The 19,651-nt window shown below is 34.3% G+C and overlaps 1 protein-coding gene across 3 annotated transcripts in view; it reads right to left on the reverse strand.

Moving 5' to 3' along the window:
* Window positions 1-17,129, reverse strand: part of LOC129218530 (intracellular coagulation inhibitor 1-like) — a 28,198-nt gene extending 11,069 nt beyond the window's left edge. For 2 of the 3 annotated variants that reach the window (XR_008580336.1, XM_054852819.1), the window contains exon 1: window positions 17,069-17,129. The gene's annotated coding sequence lies outside the window, so the exon portion shown is untranslated. Of the gene's footprint in view, window positions 1-13,282; window positions 13,382-17,068 lie in introns of those variants that run through there. The other variant, XM_054852820.1, reaches the window with a different exon arrangement.
* Window positions 17,130-19,651: the final 2,522 nt, after the last annotated feature.

Here is a 19,651-nt window from a genome sequence, read left to right on the forward strand (position 1 = left end):
TAAAAAGTTAATGAGCGTTTAGGTTTTAAAAACTTCATTATTTAAAACACTTGTTTTCAACAGACACAATCTTGTACTCTTTTATAGCTTGAAACCGGTAGACCCCGATTTTTTCTCCTTATCTCCAGTTAACACAAAAAGGCGTGTATGGAGTATTGCTCACCGGCTACAATAGTGGCGCAGCTCAGAAAAAAAGTATCGGAGAAAATAAAGGCTTTAACACTAGTTTTAATCATTTCTACTCAAAGCCTACTGTAAACTCAAAATAATATGTTAGACTTGCTGCGGACATGCACTGGAATCTTTACCTGTATAGTATGACTCTGATTAAAAGACGCTTGGCCTCGGTTGAGCTCATTTGTTTTAGGTAAGAAGAGGAGAGATTCTTGTATTGGCACTACGCCACTAACCGCTATCGCGGCCACGTAAACAGACATTTCCCAACTTCTATTTAAACAGAGCCAGAAAAGAAACAAGTCAATGCGCAGTTTAGGAAAAGAAATGAGGTTGCATTGGTTTGTACACTGGTAGCTACCAGCACTCGGTACCTGGTTATTTTTTAGTTAAAAATTAGTATTCTAAATTGGGAAATTTTAGTTTTATGCCACTTTTGGTAAAAATCTCTTATATGCCACCAAGCACCAGATATGTAAAACAACTTATTGTGTATTGTGGCGAAAAGGAGCATTAAATTTCGGTTTTAAGTCGATAATTATTACGTTAAAGAAAGAGATGTGCTACTTTTGTCACCGGTGAAATTTACCATGATATGAACCTCTTTTGCTATGAGCTTAATTTTCTTCCTTGTCACAGAGAGCGAGAGATGTGACAAGCTGATTTTACTATTTTCTAAATATTTATACATATGAGGTAGTGAGAAGCAAAGGGATATATATATGTAAGTGGCAAAATTTGAAATTTGGAGATAACCAAAACAAATACTATTAGGGAAACCTCTCCTCTTTATTGGGGCAAGCGATTTAGATGCTGCTGTATAGCATGATTTAGAAAAAAACGAGCTGATGTGTGCATCACATGACTTCCTTTTACTCCAATTTAATGTCATTTTCTCATTATTGGCAGTTTTAATATGATTCAATAGTTTACTCTCTAAATATCACCAACAGTGGCTAAATTGAAACCAGATTTTAAAAAAAATAAAAAAATAAAAAAAATCGCCACATTTGTCGCCAAGATGGCGACAAAACTTGGCGACCAAAAGACTGGCGATATATCGCCAAGTGTCCGCCAAATTATAACACCACTTGAGTTTACATCAAAATTAACAATGATTTCCCCCTATAAAGGGGCAAAAGACCCCCTTTGGAGCATACGAATGCAACCAAAAAAGAAGGTGCACAACTAGATCCCACTAGGAGTCTACGTATCAAATTTCAACTTTCTAGGACATTTCGTTCTTGAGTTATGCGACATACATACACACATACGCACATACATACGTACATACAGACGTCTCGAGAAAACTCGTTGTAATTAACTCGATGATCGTCAAAATGGATATTTCGGGTGTCTGTACGTTCCTAGGCACATATCCACGTGTGGTCGGGTTGAAAAAAAAAACTCAACATTCATTTGGGGCTGAGCAAAATGGAAATTAAAGCCGATTTTTGGGTGAAAACTTTTTCGCGAATACAATGCTTCCTTTTTTGTAAAAGGAAGTAAAAAAAAAAAAAATCAATGAAAATTTACCTATGACTTTATCTTTAAACGCGTTTTACTCAAAACTTGAAAATGTCCACTTACATCCTTTTGCTTCTCACTGCCTCATGTAATAGTAACTGATTATGATAAGGAATACTAATGTTTGGGTTCAGAGTGCTAAGCATAAGCTACAGCTAGCTGCCGTACAAATTGTGGTGACAAAATCAAATTCTTAACCATACATACAAGCAAATTTTCGCTTTTGAAGGTATTATTTAATTTAAAATATTTGACTTCGAAGTTCAATGTGCTTAATAAGAAAATGTAAACCCTGAAATTTTCCCGAAGAACCCTATCCTAATGGCAAAAAGATATTTTTTAGAAGTAATATAGTAAGTAGAGCATTATATTTTAGATACTTACTACAATGCTATTAAAGAAAAGTTGAGTTTTTTTTTTCCTTTAACACAAATGAACAAAAAACAGCATATACTCAAGCTACAGGTATCACCTATCTTTACTGAATACAGTGGAACCTCTCAATAAAGGACACCAAGGGGACCAGACATTTTGTCCCTTAAGTAGAGGTGTCCCTTCTTCGGAGGTATTTGAGCTGATGTATTAAGTAAACTAGCTCAGTATAATTTTATAATTAACAAAAACTATCAAAACTTAAGATTTAAAAATGAAAATGTTACATACGAATATGTCACTAAAAAATTTCGGAGTTATTTAAGTTTCAAATTTTATACTTTAATAATTAAAATTTAATCAAAAATTTGGCAAGGCTGGGTTATGAAACACGCAAAAAATATTTTCAAGTAATTCGTTACGTGAATTTCTTTGATTTCGTGTAATTTTCGATACAATACAATGCAAACTAAAGTTTCAATTAATGTGCACATTTCAAGTTTTCTGCATGAAGTTTGTTATATTGGCGGTACACAATCTGTCAAAGCTGAGCCTAAATAAATAAACTGCTGAGATTGAAAAGCATGCATGTAAATTTCAGCAAGAATTTTACAATACATTGTTGCTTCATCGTACATGTTAAAGTTTAAAAAGAAAATGATAAAAAAAAAGTTAATTTTTAGACAAAAAGCAAATTTTGAATTCAAGTAAATTCAACACTTCTTACTCATTTATGCATGAAATTTTGTAATTTTTCTCTGAAACTGTGTCCCTTAAATGGAGTGTCCCTTAATCGGAGGTAAATACATGGAGGTCCCTGTTCAAAAGGACTGGGACCAGAAAAAATATCCCTTAAATAGAGGTAGCCATCCCTTATTCGGAGGTGTCCCTTAAAGGAGGTACTACTGTATTTGTTGGCTGGAACCTGCCGACAGTTTTTACCCTCTCTGTCGAAATCTAGCCTAACTGATGTCATTCGCAGTCTGCTTTCCTACAGTTGGTTCTTTGTATGTATTAGATAATGAATAGTATGAGTTGATTTACAATAACTTTTTTGTTTCGACACGTGGTACGTTCAGAGTTACAGAGGAAACCGGGGCACACAGTGGGGGAAAAATGATAGATTGAATGGAAACTGGCCACTTCGACATTTCGTTTCTTAAGGAAGGTATATCCCTTTTTACTTCTACTATCAGTACCGTGTAAGTCATATAAGTTTTAATTTCTGAATTTCAGTAGTAAATTATTGTTCAATGTTGATTATCAATGCCTTAACTTAAAGCTACAAGTTTCTCAATTATATTATGCTATTTTTTTTTTCTTGAACTAAATTTTGTTCAGTTTTTTATTCTTGTTTTAAAAATACGGCATCGGGGGTACAGTTGGACTGCGTTTCACTGTTTCCTCGTCAACATAATTCACCGTAAATAAAACATGTTTTAAGAAAATGCAAAGTAAATAAATTTTTCAACACCTTGATTTGACATTAAATAAATTATGGTCATTAGTTTTAATGAGGTGTCATACAAACAATAGCTTTAATGACATTTAAACATCCTTTTGAAAATTGTTTCTAGCAACAGATATTTTGCTTCTACTATTGTACTGATATATTGTACGTCCTCCACATAAACTGCAATCTTTATTAGTTTTTTAAAAATTATTTTGTTTTGTTTTCGAACATGTAATAAAATTGTTATCTTTAATTGAATAATAAGAGAATTTAAAATTATATAACGAATAAAATTATATTACGAAATTAAGAATTATACTACCCTTAAATAATTATACTACCCTTCCAATTTTGTTTTTCCTTTAATATTTTGCTTGATGTTACTCCGGTATTTTCATTACTTCAAACATTATTTTGGGAAAATATTTCAAGTTTGAAATGTGGTTTATAGTTCTAACTTGTTTACAAAATCCTGTACTGAAAAACTGCTTTAATATCTCCTGTGCACTGTAATTTCAATCTGAATTTAGTAATAACTAGTCGACCCGTGCGGAACTCCCCACTGTACTTCGAATCGTTTCATAAGGCATTTCGCTCTTTAAAAATTTCAAAGAAAGAATATTATGAAGAAAAACCGAAAAAAGTGAACGGAAAAAAGTAAGCGCACAAGAGAAGGCATGTAATTTGAAGACATCAGTAACAAAACCTCGTTAAATACAACGTTGTGATAATTTGATCATTGCTTCCCTTTTGGTTGTACGTATTTTCAATGCAAATATAAATATCATTAAAAGTGTGGCTGAGTGACACGTGAAAAATCAGTAATTTTGCATGTGAAAAAACAGGTTGTGGCAAATACAGTCCTGCCCATGTGAGCATCTGACGGAAAAAAAAGAAACATTTAAGAGATATTTAGTGGCACGGATTCGAACTGGCGCCATTCTGATTAACAGTAAGACGCTCCAACAAACCTAGCAACTGTGCCTTCCTTTTCGAATGCGTAATAAAACACAGTAAAAAAGTTTTTCGCCGAAAAAAATATAATAAGATCATGCGTCTATGTTTTGTCATTAGCCAGCATGATATGATTTAAAATTATTCGTAAAACATGGAATTTGATTAAAGAATGAGGAAGATCTCACGTAGCGATTGAAACAAACATTCTAGAGAAGTAATAAATTCGGTTGAAAAAATAAGTTTTTTTATTTTTGAACGTTCAACAATTTCCCATAGCAGGCTTCTTTAACCTGTACGGCTTACAAGCCCGCCCTTGTTTTTCATTTAATCGAACACTTAAAATTCAAAACCAAAACCAGTTGAACTGAGTCCGTTTTTTAAGTGTAGTTTTTCGAACGTAGACAAAAGTTTTTTTTTTTTTTTTTTTTTTTTCAGCCGAAAGCAGAGCAGTAGAAAATGATTTCTTACTAATGAAGCTGATAATAATTTTAATGTTTTATATCGTATTCGAATAAATAATTAAAGATTTACTGGTTGAAACTCGTAGTTTTAACTTGGCGTAGTATTTTTTCATTTGTACAAAAGTTCGAACACTGCTATTAGAAAAATCTACATTTCAGCATATAATGAAAATGTTTTCCTGCACAAAAAGGATTCCCTTGAGGTATATCTAATACTTTTTTTATGCTTACATTATGCTTAGTGGTCTGGACGGAGTCAAAGCTTAAAAAAAGGGGGGAAGAACCCCCTTCGATTAGCAGTCAACTTATCTGAATGATAACTGTAGCCTACATAAAGGAGTCGAAACACCAAATAGCATTCCCACTGCATTTATTTTATTACGTGTTATCTGTTGTATATTATGAGTACATGTAATGCGTAATATTACTGTAAATTTGCTATTATGTCGGACAGCCCGAACTGGCCCGAAGTTCAGACAGTTTATAGCCGCACGCTCTACCGAAAAAAAAAAAACCCCACAGGTAATTTTAATTTTTTTTTCTTGCCGAGAAGTGTTTTTATTTTTGAAAATTTTTACAATTTGTTATCGCAGGCTGTTTGAACCGTTATGACTTAGATGGCAGCACGTGTTCATTATTTAACAGCACTGTTAAAATACAAAATAATTTGAACTAAGTTCTTTTTTAAGCGTTGCTTTTCAAATGTAGTAAAAATGTGATACGCTATTTGTTTTTTTTTTTTTTTTTTTTTTTTTGCAAAAAGAAGAAAAATATATCTATTACCCTTTAAATCGAGGTAGTATTTTTTTTATTTATACAAAGAGTCAAAAACTCATTAGAAGAATCTATATTTCAACATACGATTTATTATATTTTACTGAACAAAAAACAATTCCAATGTAGTCTGAAATCTTAAACCTGATACTTATATTTTCGCTTACATTATGTTTTAATTTTCTTCCCGGAGCCAAAGCTTAAAAAAAACTTACAATTGAGTATCAGTTTAGCTCCGTGTTGCATCAAGTTTTCATAGCAGCTAGGAGCATTTCTACCTCATGTATTCCCTCATATTTTTTATTCATTGTTCATGTAATGCGCGATATTTTTCTAATTTTTTGATGCAGATTGTCCGGATGTGGGCCCAAACACGCATTCTCCTGGTTACCAGTCGAACGCTCTGCCGATCAAGCTATTCAGCTCTGTCGGTAACAGTGCGAGTTAAAGTTATAAATTTAACCGAAAACCTCATTCTGGTTCTATAAAACAGGTTTTTTTTCCCGAAAAAACAATTTTTAGACCGTGGGTCTATTTTTCGTCAGTAGCCTGCACGATAAGCTTTAAAATAAGGTGTAAATCAAAGAAATCGATCAAGAATTGAGGAAAATCTCGCGTAGAAACCGAAAACAGGCTACAGAAATAATATATAAGGATAAATATCGTCAGAAAACAGCTGATTCTAATTGTGCATTTCTCGATGTCCCACTGTACCCCCACATGGGGCACACTTTGACAGCCTTTCGATTTTATTTTCTCAAATAGATACGAATGAGGATAAACTATGAAAAAAATCACAGTGATAGCTAAAGAGTTCTGCAATTAAAATTTATTTGAAACTAGATTTAAAGAAATTACAACATATCAAACGAAAACTCTCCCTCTGTGCCCCGCTCTCCCCTACCATCAGACACAGGTTGAAGAGCATTGTTATCAATTCTTTATTTTTATAGATAAACTACCTATTGATTCCCCCCCCCCCCCGGGTTTAATTCATCATTGGAGCAAAAATTGAGTAAAATGTATCGGATGGATACAATCAAATTGTTTAAGAAGGATATTTAGTTTATTATTATTTTTAAAATTTTATGTGAGACTTACGGCATATTAATGGACCCTATTCATGATTTTGCAACGGTCCCTTCAGCTGTCGGTCTGTGGGTATTTTGACCAACCACAAGGTGTTAGTAGTACAAAAAGAAAGAGAGAAAGAAAAAAAAAAAAAAACCAGTTTTGTTTAAGGATTACTGCACTTCATACACATCATGAACATGCTTAGGGCTTATACAGACTTATGACTGCATCAAAAATGCTGAGAAAAAGGAAAAGTAAAAAGAGAATTTGAGTTTTCACCATGTTTCTGATAAGGAACCAAAGAGGCTTAAAACCATGAAAATACGATTATAAAGAGAGTATTTCGTGTTGAATTATTGGTTTATCATTCTTTTACAACATTTCTTAGTTAAAAATTTCCAAAAGCTCTCTTTTTTTAAATGGAAAGAAGAGAAGCCACATAAAAACATGCGCTGTCGTACCGGAATTTCGTCTGCTACAGCTCCCACAAGGCACTGCAGTGACGTTTTACACCCGCAGTGACGTCAGGTGAATAGGGTCCATTTGTTTGAACTTTCTGCGCTTATTAATGTACAGATAAAATCTGAAGCAGTCGGATAGTCAAAGAGAGTCAATTTCATTCATCATTGTTTCTGTTTTAGAGCTATGACACCTTAATTTGTTAGTAACTTTGCTGTGTACAGAAAGTTAATGTTTTTAACATCAAAACTATAGAAATTTTCATTCCATTGCACTTGTAATATTGATTCGATTGAGTACTATATTTAACCATACGGTATAAAAAAACATGCTTGTAATACATGAAAATACTTTGTTTTTAAGCCTAGGTATGAAATTCTAAGAGGCGTCGATTGGGGCTAAAAAGTGAGAGGGGGGGGGGCAAAAAAAAAAAAAAAAAGAAAAAGACAACTTCAAGTCATGAAAATGGAAAAAAAGAAGAAAAAAAGTAAAACATTTTGTTTGAGTTGGTTTTGAGAATATTGAAGATAAATGGAAATTAATGTAAGTCTAACAGCTTGACTCACGTTTTTTTTATAAAGATTTTGATGAATTTTGTATACAAAAACTCTCTCCGAAGAAAACTTCTGCATGAATTAGAATTACATTATTTACCGAGATGACCTTTTTAGGTGTCACAAACACTTGGTAATAATGCTATTAAACAGGTAAGGCTTGGTTAAGTAAAACAGTTGATTTACTAATATCTAAACAATGAATAAATAAACTAAAAGTTATTGCTTGTGCTAAATATATTTCGAAAACAGATACACAAAGCAAAACAAATAAATATGTTCTGAGAGTTTTGACCTTTCTGCTTTTTTTTTTTTTTTTTTAATAATTTCTAGCTTTGGTTTCTAAAATGGAAAATAAAATAAATAAATTTACCATAAAACGTGCGGGGGCGGTTGCCCCTCCCCCCCGAATTGCCGCCACTGAATTCTAAGTACAATAAACTATTCTAGAACATTAAAGGTCTTCAAGAGCGACAATAGTATAAAGATGATGTCTTCTCGTAATACAACAGAACCCTGTCAATAGACATGTTTTGTGTCATATAAGGCAAAATTCCTTCTTTCATACTTATCCCGCGAAATAGGGGGTCACTCAGGGAAACTCTGATTAACAACTTTCACCACTTTTAATTAATTCACTCATATTTTAAAATCTGATTGCATTTATTGACTAGAAACTCGAAAAAAATACTTAAAGTATAGGGTAACACCCCCAGTAATTGGCACGGCACCAGTGATTGGTACATCCAACAAAAATGTCCTAAAAAAAGACTCGCATCCATTTTTTTTTAAATAGTAGGCTATATACCAACTCAATGTATATTAATTTTAAAGATTATAACTTCAGTTCATGTTACTAAATGGCAGCAGTACATAGGAAAGAGAAACAATAGGGAAGTATCAACCTATCAAATATTCCAATTTTAACTATTGCACAATGTTGACAGGCTTACAAAACACAAAAATTCACCATGGCCGGATTTTTAAAACCAACGATTGATTTTTTATGAATTTTTTAAAGAGCGATGCGCAAAAAAGAGGTGTGGCCTAAAACGTCAGCAGCTGACGTCATTTCCCTGTTCCGATCAGAGCTCCATTTCCATGCCGTGTTGCGCCTACCAGGAGGTGAATAGCACTGTCTTTTTCAGGCTTTTTAAAGCCTTTAACCAGCATTTTTTCCATCATGGGGTTAGGATTCACGAAAGGTCAATCCAATAACCTTCCTCAAGTAAAGTCATTCATGGTGTTTGACTTTTTTCGAAAGGACGAGAGATTTAATGTCTTAGAAGTACGGGGAGTGAGACAACAAAGTTTCACCATTGTTATTCTTTAAAATTGTACGTACATATCCGTCTATATTTGCAGTTCATATTATTCGCATTAGTTTCCCTTATCAAGATTGATCATTTCCATTTGTGTGTCGATGGTTTTTTTTATCTGAATATATAAATTACAATGTAAGAGCGCTATTCCAGTTCTTACTTGGCGGCTTTTAATGAGGTGCGCATTTTGTAACAACCCTACTGCAAGTGATTCCAGTACTAAAAGTTTTAGAGCAGTTTTTGCATGAAAATTTTTCGCTTTGTTGGCAATAAAAGTTGATCTGCTTTTTTTTGTGGAAAATTGTTTTAAATCCACTAATACATGTTAATTATCCTTGAGTTTTTGTGCAACTTAGCAAAAAAAGGAAAAATATATTTTTTTGCTCTTTTGATAAAAATAATAAATTTGAAAATGGTGTTCATTTCATAAAATAAGTACCTTTTTGCAGGTGAGAAAGGTCTTGTATATATAGAAACGCTTCTGGTGATAAACTGAAAATGTATTTTTAAATTATCAATTTGTAATAGTTAAAATTTGAAGATAGTTTGAATGTTAAAAAGAAAGTATTAATAGTTTTTGCATTGTTATTAAAATGGAAATAGTAATGCATCTATTACTTTCCATTTAAGTTTATTGTGCAGGGCTTAAATTCCTTTGTTTACTTGCATTTTTTTAAAAATATCTCATATGCTTATTAAACATTTATTTATGAACAGTTGTGAACATATATTTCAAACTGTATTTCTCACTTGACATAGTTTTTAATTAAAATGAAGTGCAAATTTTCATTTTCAAATTTTAATTAATAAACACACTTGAAAACACTTCTTTCGAAGATCCTGCTGGGACGGAACAATAACAAATCGCTTGTGAGGAGTTTTTTTAGATGTAGATACGCATCCAGGAACGAAGCAATACTTGTAATTGATTCTACTAGCCATGACAAAGAAAATCAAATTAAAAACAATCGCAGAATGCATTAAACCCTACAGACAGCAAAGGAATTTCACTAGCCTTTTATGCGCGCTGCTGTTAGAAGGCTCTTGTTTTCCCGCGCCTTCCCCCAAAGATCGCCAAGCACTTCTTTGTCCTAGCCAACCCCGCCGCCTCGCAGCGCGGCAGTGACGTCAGTCAAAGCACTTACAAGCAAATGACGTCACTCGCGCGTGAACTTTAAAAAATTATTTAAAAAAAAAGTATTAGTCGTATCGTAAAAATTTTTTCGCAGATGATGTTCATGTATGTTACTCTATCATATAAAAATAAAATTAGAAAATCGAATACTTCCCTATTGTGGCTTGTGTCAAATCAGCCATTTTTGTTGCTAAAGCTTCTTCTCTGGCTTAAGGGAAGCATGCACATAAATCCATTAAAATCTGACTTAAAATAAATTTTAAATTTTCGTTGTCAAAAGTTTAGTTTAGTTGAAAGGTGTTACTTTAATTGCGTAGAAGTATATTTTCGTCCCTATTTGGAATTTTAAAATAATGATGGGTGCCATTTACTGATGCTTCAATTTTGCTAGCCCCCAGTAATTGGCACGTCTGCCAAGTACCGGGAAATAGCGTCATTTCCGCGATAAAGCTGAGTGAGGTGTCAATATCTTCAGTTTTTTGCGTAGATTACGAATATGATAAAGCGGAAATTGAAATCGGTAGCTTTTGCACAGTAATTGTCAAAAAAAGCATCAAAATCATCAATTTTTGAAGTTGCGGCTTTTTGTCAATTGGAGTGACTTTCACCAGAAAAAAAATCCAAATGAAAGTTAGTCAGTAATTAATTTTATACTGGGGGCTCCGTCCTTTGCTCGATTCGCTCGCTAACCCCCGTTCGCCACCTACGGTATCTCAATGCCGCTTGCAGCGGGTGGTTTTTCAAGAGAAAGAAAACCGACTTGTTGCATTTGATAAATAAAAAAGAGGAAATCTTATGCAGAAAAGTATGCTATATGAGTTTTTAACTATACTTGAGGCAAACCTAACTTGGTAGCATTTGTAAAATCAAAACTGTAAACCGAAGGATGAAACAGCATCAACTTCAATATCTTTTCCATGGAACATTCCAAATTTATGTTTTTATTTCTCTAAAATACTTTTCCAACATGAAGAAAAGTGATTTAGCATTAATTTATATAAATCTAGTGGTACCCGCACGGCTTTGCCTGTAATAGAAAAATTAAAAGGCCTTTTGGTTTGCCTGTGTGGCGAATTTTCTCTCCAATTGGCTTGTATCCATGTTACGGTTGCACGTTATGATAATTTCGTATCTCGCCAATTGACTTGTGCCCATGTTACGGTTCCACATTATGATAATTTCGTAATTTACTCGTCCATCTTATGATAGTTTTGTTCTTGAAATTAGAATAGAAAAAGAACCACATCGAATTTTTGAAAAATCGCTTCGAGGTGCACACCCCCATGTTACAAACTAATTTCGTGCCAAATTTCATGAAAATCGGCAGAACGGTCTAGGCGCTATGCGCGTCACAGAGATACTGACAGACAGACAGAAATCCGGACAGAGAGAGATCCAGACAGAGAAACTTCCAGGTTTATTATTACTAAAGATAAAGAAGAAGAAAGATAAACATATTCTTCCCCATATTATCAAATTTATATGAAAAATGTTCTTAAAGTTGGAATAGAAAAAGAACCTCATTGAATTTTTGAAAAATCGCTTCGAGGTGCACACCCCCATGCTACAAACTAGCTTTGTGCCAAATTTCATGAAAATCGGCTGAACGGTCTAGGCACTATGCGCGTCACAGAGATCCTGACGGACAGAGATCCGGACAGAAAGACTTTCTGCTTTATTATTAGTAATAATAATAAAGATTACCTACTTCACATTAACATTAGTTATGTTTCTTATGACGATAATATTTGTATGTAATTTAAAAGTAAAAAATAAAGTGATTTTCCAGTTCTATTAACACGTGCCAATCACTGGATCACAAGGTGTCATACACTGGGTTATCAGGTGCCAATTACTGGTGATTTTGGTAACTTTTTATATACGTATTTTTATAAAAGTATCGATTCAAATATTTTTGATTTTAGTGAACCAAATAGATGCACAGATGTGCACTCTTTGATACAAAAATACTTGCAAGAGAGTATTTTTTTTCTAAGTACTGAAAACAGAGATAAGTTTAAGGACAAACTCTTAAAGTGCCAATTACTGTGGTCTTTACCCTAGTATAGTTATTCAAAATTGAGAAATAATCATTAGAAAAACCACTTAAAATTAATTTTTAACCTGGTTCAAAGTTGTTCTGATACTTAGGTCACTTTGAACCTAGTGAGAAATGGGATGACAAATAAATTAGTTTGATGAAAGTAGTGCAACTTTGTTCCAAGGGAGAAATTGGATGTCGAATAAATATTTTTTATGAAAGTAGTGTAATTTTGAACCAGAAAACTAAAATTTCTAAAGGTTTAAGATCTCCCCACTTTTATTTCACATCATCACAAGATCTTTATAACTTACTACATCGCATAGAACATCACGATGTAGGGGATGAGAGATTCCAAATCAGCATTTTTAGACTGAGTTTTGATAAGTTTTTATAACATTACATCATTAACAATATCGACATTATAGCCTTGACAGTAGACTAGATTAAAGCTTTTTTTCTACAGTTTCTTTTGACGTCAAACATGCTAAAAGTATAATGTGGTGCAAAGTTAACTCATGGTTTAAAATTACTCTGAATGACAGTAGGGGCTCGGAGTACCCCGAGCTTACATTTTTGGGAGGGGGGAAATCTTCAGTTTACTGAATAAAACTCCGAATTTTACCAAATGATAAAATATGAGCATTCACGCGTACCCACATTTAATGAGGACAGACATTTGGATCAAAATTAGAGAACCATTTTTTGTAGTTTTTTGCTGGAAAAAAACAATTTTATCTTTAAAAATGCATTTTTATAGAGATTTTTTTTTCCTAAATAAAATAACTATTCAAAAAACCTCCGGATTTCGAAACTTTACGAATTTGAGATTTTCTACTGTATTTCAATACTGTCTCCAAATTTGCCCAATCGTAAACAAAACTTCCCAAATGAAGACGTTTCTTGGGAAGTCATAGTGAATTCCCTTCGGGTCGCCCCTGAATAACTGCCGTATTTACTTATTTATATAAAAAGTTACCTGACTTAAAGAATCCTTAATTGTCTTCAGTCCATTGTTAAATATGAGTAACAGATAATTATGTTTTCGGTCGTCGTCTCAGCATTTCCTTCTTCCAAGGAAATTAGTTGATACTGAAATGAGATGTGCCTAACAGGAAAGCAGATTCCTGCCAAGTTCCGATTTCGAGGCACAGGAAACCATTCTTGCTAAAATAGAAGAAATGATCGGGAATTGCTAACGAAAGAAGGGAAATGTCGACTCAACGCTTTGACGTTCTAATTTGGTTTTTAGATTTTAAGTAGCGATATTTCTTGTGAGTCGATTATAAATGAATGTAACAGTGGTGAAATACACGAATCAATTCAAAGAGACAGCAATGTATCACCATTGTTGCTTTCGCACCATTTTTGCAATTTTTGCGGTAGAGTCAAAAAACATTTCACGCTTTGAGTTTGCCCACTTAGGATTTCCAAAAGTTTTTTTGTAAAAAGCATTCGGTCAGAGCCGTGTCCAAGGAGAGGGTTTTAGGAGTTAAAACCTTTCCATTGGAGAAAAAATAATAAGCCAAAAGAAGAAAATTTATAGTTGACTAAGACCTTGAAGTTTTTCTGCAATTTAAGACTGTTAGAACTTTACCAACTGGAACAACATTTTGTAAAAACTGTGGGGGAAGAATCGCTGAATGAGATTTGGACCGTCAATACAAAGCATCAACGGCGTTAATAATATTAACGCCTTAAGCAATATTAACTTAATATTGCTTAAGGAGGTTATGGTGAATTCGGTATATGTTGCAGCTGCGAAGATGCATTGTTTGTGTTTGGTAATGTAATTTGCATCTACATTAAGCTTTTTCTTGTAAGCATGATTTCAGAATATGAAACCTAATATACATGCTGCATTATAAAAGAATCTGTGGCCAGTTTTTAATACTAATTGCAATCAATATACCTCATAGTAAACAGACTTGATTAAAAAAGAATCAAACAAGGTTTGATTAAAAAGGTGTAAAATGAAGGAATACTGCTGCTATTTGCGCAGCCAGAATTACTCTTCTGGAGGGGGGGGGGGGAGCAGTTCTTACAAGTCTATAAATATCATGCTAGGATTGGCAATTTAACGTAAAACGAAAGTTTGGTGGATAAACTCTCACCCCCCCCCCCTCCCCCCCCCCCCCCCCGTGAAAGAATGTTAGAAACTATAAAGCCCCTTCCTTTATGAAAACCTGGACACGGGCCTGCATTCGATGTACAGTCAGGTGCCCATACTTGGGACAGTTTTGAACTTTTAATTTTAGTAGAATATTAATCATACGTTTTCCATTCGAACGAAGTATTTTATTTTCATGGTGTACCATAGTACTTCACCTCAAGGCAAGGTATAGATGTGTAAATATGTCCCTTAAAGAAAAAAAAAAACATTGTCCCAGGGACTCCCTTCCTAACTTGGGACACTTTTATTTTACAAAGAAAAAAATATTATTAGATAGAAATAATATAATCTTGTAAACTATTTCAATGATTTCAGATTGTGCAATTGTCCCTGAAGACATTGAATGCCTCCCCAGCTTTCTTAATTCCTTTGAATACAATATTTCGTGTTTCCACTCTATATTTGGAAGAATAAAAGCAATTGGTGAACCCAAATAATTATTATCACAGCTTTATTTTAGTTCTGCATGTTCCTTATTTTATATATCTTCACATTCATTTTCATTCCTTCATAATACGTGAAATGCACTACAAATAAATCAGTCTCATCTATACTTTTAGACTCATTTTCATTAGTAGAACTAATATCTGTAAAATTTTGGCAAAACTTCTTTTGCTCATCATTAGATTTCAATTTTTTTTAACAATGACAACTGTTCTGTCTTGTTAGGGTATGACACATTTATTGTCATCGGAATAGCCCTCAATTTATAAACTTTTGTATCTACACGTTTTTGTTAATACAAGTAGTCACTTTATTTCCTCAATATTCCTTATAGACGCTTTTTATGCCTTAGTATCTTAACTTGGAAGTGTCCCAAGTCTCTGTGTGTTTTTTTTCCTCCGATTTTTTTTTTTTTTTTTTGAATTGTAGTTTCAAAAATGCAGTTTAAATTTGATAATCGATATTTTTTTGTGTTGAGAATGTTGAGAAAGGAGGGACATTTGTCGTCCCATCGGCAAAGTTCGGGGGGGGGGGGAGGCCGGCAAGTTCGAAAGTACAGCTTGGAAACACAATTTTAGGCAATTGTGGGTAATAGATGAGGGAGAGATTCCAGAGTCACACTGATCGAAATTGAAGTTCGAAAAACGTAATTTTAACCGACATGCAATAATGTTAGGAGAGGAATTTTCAAGGGTTCTCCCTCGGCAAGTTTCGAAATTGAAGCCAAAATTTCAGATAATTCAGAATGTTGTTAAGAGGGCGGGGGGGGGGGGGGGGGGACACGCTCCGGTTTAAAAGTTTTGATGTTATCGCTTTGAAAACGTAGTTTTTGAGGATAGGTGGTAATGTTTGTGGAAGGAGTTTTCTCTTCATCGAAATTATTGTAACAGATAAAACATTGAATTTCTTTATTTTATTTTTTAAATGTTTGAAAGTATTGCTTTGCTTATCGAAAGTTAAAATGCCTTCCTTTCCCCCCCCCCCCCCAAAAAAAAAAAAAAAACAGATTATCCGGGAAGAAAGCCGTCCCCTACTCTTCCGAGATACGATATTGTTGGGCATAAGTATTGAGCTGACCCACGGAATGCGATATATAAATGAATTTTTTTTTTTTTTTAATAATCAGGGATTGTTTCTCTTCCCTTCTAGCTCCATTCTTACTCATTTTTCCTACGAAAAAAAATCATCGCTTAAAAAGTGACAGGGGAAAGGGGGCGTGGGCTTCCGTCAATGTTCAAAGGGAGACGCAGAGCCTAAAAGGTAGAGAACCCCTGTATTAAGTACTTCTCAAAAGTGACCATGACGTCATAACGAGATTTGATTGCAACATTTTAAAAGCAATCATGTATTATTTATGTTCGCACTAGCTACTTTACACGGTGTTGCACGGTCTACCTGAAAATGAAAGTTGTGTCAAGTGAACATTCTCAACAGTCAGGCTTAAATAAAAGGAAAAAAAAAATAGTGTACAATTTCCCGTTAACGTGTAGAAAAAAGCAATTTTATGACTCAAAATTTAAATTTAAACCTCTTTGGATTTTTTAAAATTTCAAACAGTTCAGTCATTGTTATTAGCAGGCGGTAAACTTCCGTTTCACAGATTTTCTGGTAAAACCCCTCCAAGTTGGGGGGGGGGGGGTCCCCTCATAGCGAGGCGAAAAAGCCCTTGAGGCAATTTATGATCAACAAAAAGCCTCTGCCAAACTCGGCAAAAATCCGACGCAAACAGTGGATTTGTATAAGGACACACACACACACAAACATCCATTTTTTTAGGTTGTTGTTTTTGTAACATTTTGATGACATTGATTAAATCGTGGTTTTTTGCTGTCCCTTGACAAGCGCTAAACAGCGAGGGGTTATAAAGTCGTTTTTCATTTCTAGGAAATAACTTTTATTGCGCGGTGCATAGTTTCAGATTTCAAACTGAATTCTGGCAGCTATTAGACGTAGACCTCACGCACTCGTATTTTCAAGAAGAAACTCCTCAATCCATTTAAACACTTTAAAACGTAAAACCCCAACCGGAGCGAATCGAGTTGCAGATATTTACGAAATGCTGCTAATTATTTTTATGCAAGCAGCCGTATGTAATGAGCCAATTCGTATAGCTTTCGAACAAGTGAGAAAAAAAACATGAGTACTTACCTGTTTCATGATCTCGCAGCTACTGAAATAATTCACATTGCTTGGGAACCGGTTTCAAAACAAAATATAGATACAACGTGCCTTTGAAAATGTCTTGAGAAAAGTGAAACTCTTAGCCGTTGGCATGAAGGACACACACATAGGCAGGCCTTCATTTTAACCGGACGTTTAAAATATTTTTCTTATCTGCTTCATTTATTATTGATCTGAAATAACTTCAGAGAACAAATCTATTGACCAGTTAATTAATTTTGAAATGCGTCTTTTGATTTATTCAAAACTTCAAGAACGAAAAATTGAAGTTTTTTTTCTTCTTTTTTTTTAAGATAGAGAAAAAAACTTTTAGTTAGGAGGAGGGGAGTTTAGTTGGGAAGAGGTTCTTTTGACGACTTCAAAAGGCACCGAACTATTTGTGTGCACAACGGAGGAAGGTAGAGTAATGATTCTTACTTAAGGGAAAATAGGAGGGAAATGTACATAAATAAATCAATATTTTTTTTTTAACGAAGTATGATTTCAAAGCTTAAGGCATACTTTCCAACCAACTAATATCCATAAAAATGTTAGGATTTTTTTTTAATTGTTTACTTAATTACACCATTGATGGAGAGTAATGTCAAGCATTGGGATAACTGTGCTCAAAATTTTCATATAGCCTGTAAGTATGTTAAAAGTCACATTTATAGTTGGGTGAGCCGTTCACACTCCTACATATTTTGTGTAACCAATACATGAGGCTTTATGCGACTTTTTTTTCACACTTATTGCAACCGCAGTAAGAGGTTGTCCACAAATGATGTCACGTTTTGAGGGGGAGGGAGGTTCGTGGGTCAAATTGTGACAGTTTGTGACGAGGGGGAAGGAAGGGGTAACAAGAAATGTGAATTTATAAGAATATGTTAATGAAAAATAGCACGACAGGTGACAAAGGGGAGGGAGGGGGGTAACATGAAATCTGACATCACGCATTTTTTTTTTTAAAGAATATATTCATGAAAATGGCACGACAGGTGGCAAAGGGGGAGGGAGGGTGGTAACATGAAATCTGACATCACGCATTTTTTTTAAAGAATATGTTAATGAAAAATAGCACGACAGGTGACAAAGGGGAGGGAGGGGGTAACATGAAATCTGACATCACGCATTTTTTTTAAAGAATATGTTAATGAAAAATAGCACGACAGGTGACAAAGGGGAGGGAGGGGGTAACATGAAATCTGACATCACGCATTTTTTTTAAAGAATATGTTAATGAAAAATAGCACGACAGGTGACAAAGGGGAGGGAGGGGGTAACATGAAATCTGACATCACGCATTTTTTTTAAGAATATGTTAATGAAAAATAGCACGACAGGTGACAAAGGGGAGGGAGAGGGTAACATGAAATTTGAAGTCACGCATTTTTTTTTTAAGAATATGTTAATGAAAAATAGCACGACAGGTGACAAAGGGGAGGGAGGGGGTAACATGAAATCTGACATCACGCATTTTTTTTAAGAATATGTTCATGAAAAATGGCACGACAGGTGGCAAAGGGGAGGGAGGGGTTAAGCGCCGTCATTCAGGGCCCGAAGGATTGCGAGATCTTCTCGGTTTGGTTTGCCCTGAATGACGTAATGTTGAAGTGTGATATTTTGTGACAAATGGGGAAGAGAGGCCAAAAATGTTGAAAAAAAAAAGTGTGACAGCATTTATCGACAGTCTCTAAAGCTGAATTTAAGTAAAATAATCAAAAGTAAGTATTGATGTCAAGTTAAAAGTTCCTTGGCGCGGACAATCTTTGCTTAGATTTTTTTTTTCAACTAAATTTTCAACTTACCCCCAACTTTAAGTCCTGAGCCAAATTTGAACAGAAAACACCCGCTAGAAACAGGATCAGTTGAGGTAAATGGAAAAACAATTTCAATGTTTTAACTTTAGATCCTTCCTTTACTTCTGGATGAATTGAAAAATAAAACTTTGTGCATAGTGCCCAAGACTACTCTCTGAGGGTAACTGGGTATGAAAAAAATTGATTGTATAGCATTGTGTTAGCGAATGAAATTACTCTTACATTTACCCCAGCGTGTTTCCTTATACCCCAGAGACTAGGGGTAAATGGAAACAGTGATTTCTTTCTCCTTTAGGTTGATGTCGGTATATAATCGCAATATGCATAATAGGTTTGGAAGCTTAAGAAGTTCTACTCCTACAATACCGCCGTGCTAAGTGTAAAAATGGTATCTGCAGATGAGCTCAAAATGAGATATTCCTTGTAAAAATTTTACGCCTTTTTGTACTTGGTTCAGATGTCACTTATTCAAATTAAAAAAAATATTTCCCATTCACAAATGACAATAAAACTCCACATTTAAGTAAATTGTGTTAAAAAGAACCACCTGGTGACAATAACTCAATTTTGAAAACATGTGCAGAACATTGTGCTTAGCACGGCAGAATACTACCGGCCCGACTTGTCTAGTGATCACAGAAGACTGACTGCGATGGAGAGGTCTCGGGTTCGAATCCTGGCTAAGGCATGGATGTACATTCTCTCCCTTATCCTCGTCCTTTCTTTGCGTGAATGTGCTGTGAATGGTTGA

Source organism: Uloborus diversus, chromosome 3 (genome assembly GCF_026930045.1).
Source record: "Uloborus diversus isolate 005 chromosome 3, Udiv.v.3.1, whole genome shotgun sequence".
Classification (NCBI taxonomy): domain Eukaryota; kingdom Metazoa; phylum Arthropoda; class Arachnida; order Araneae; family Uloboridae; genus Uloborus; species Uloborus diversus.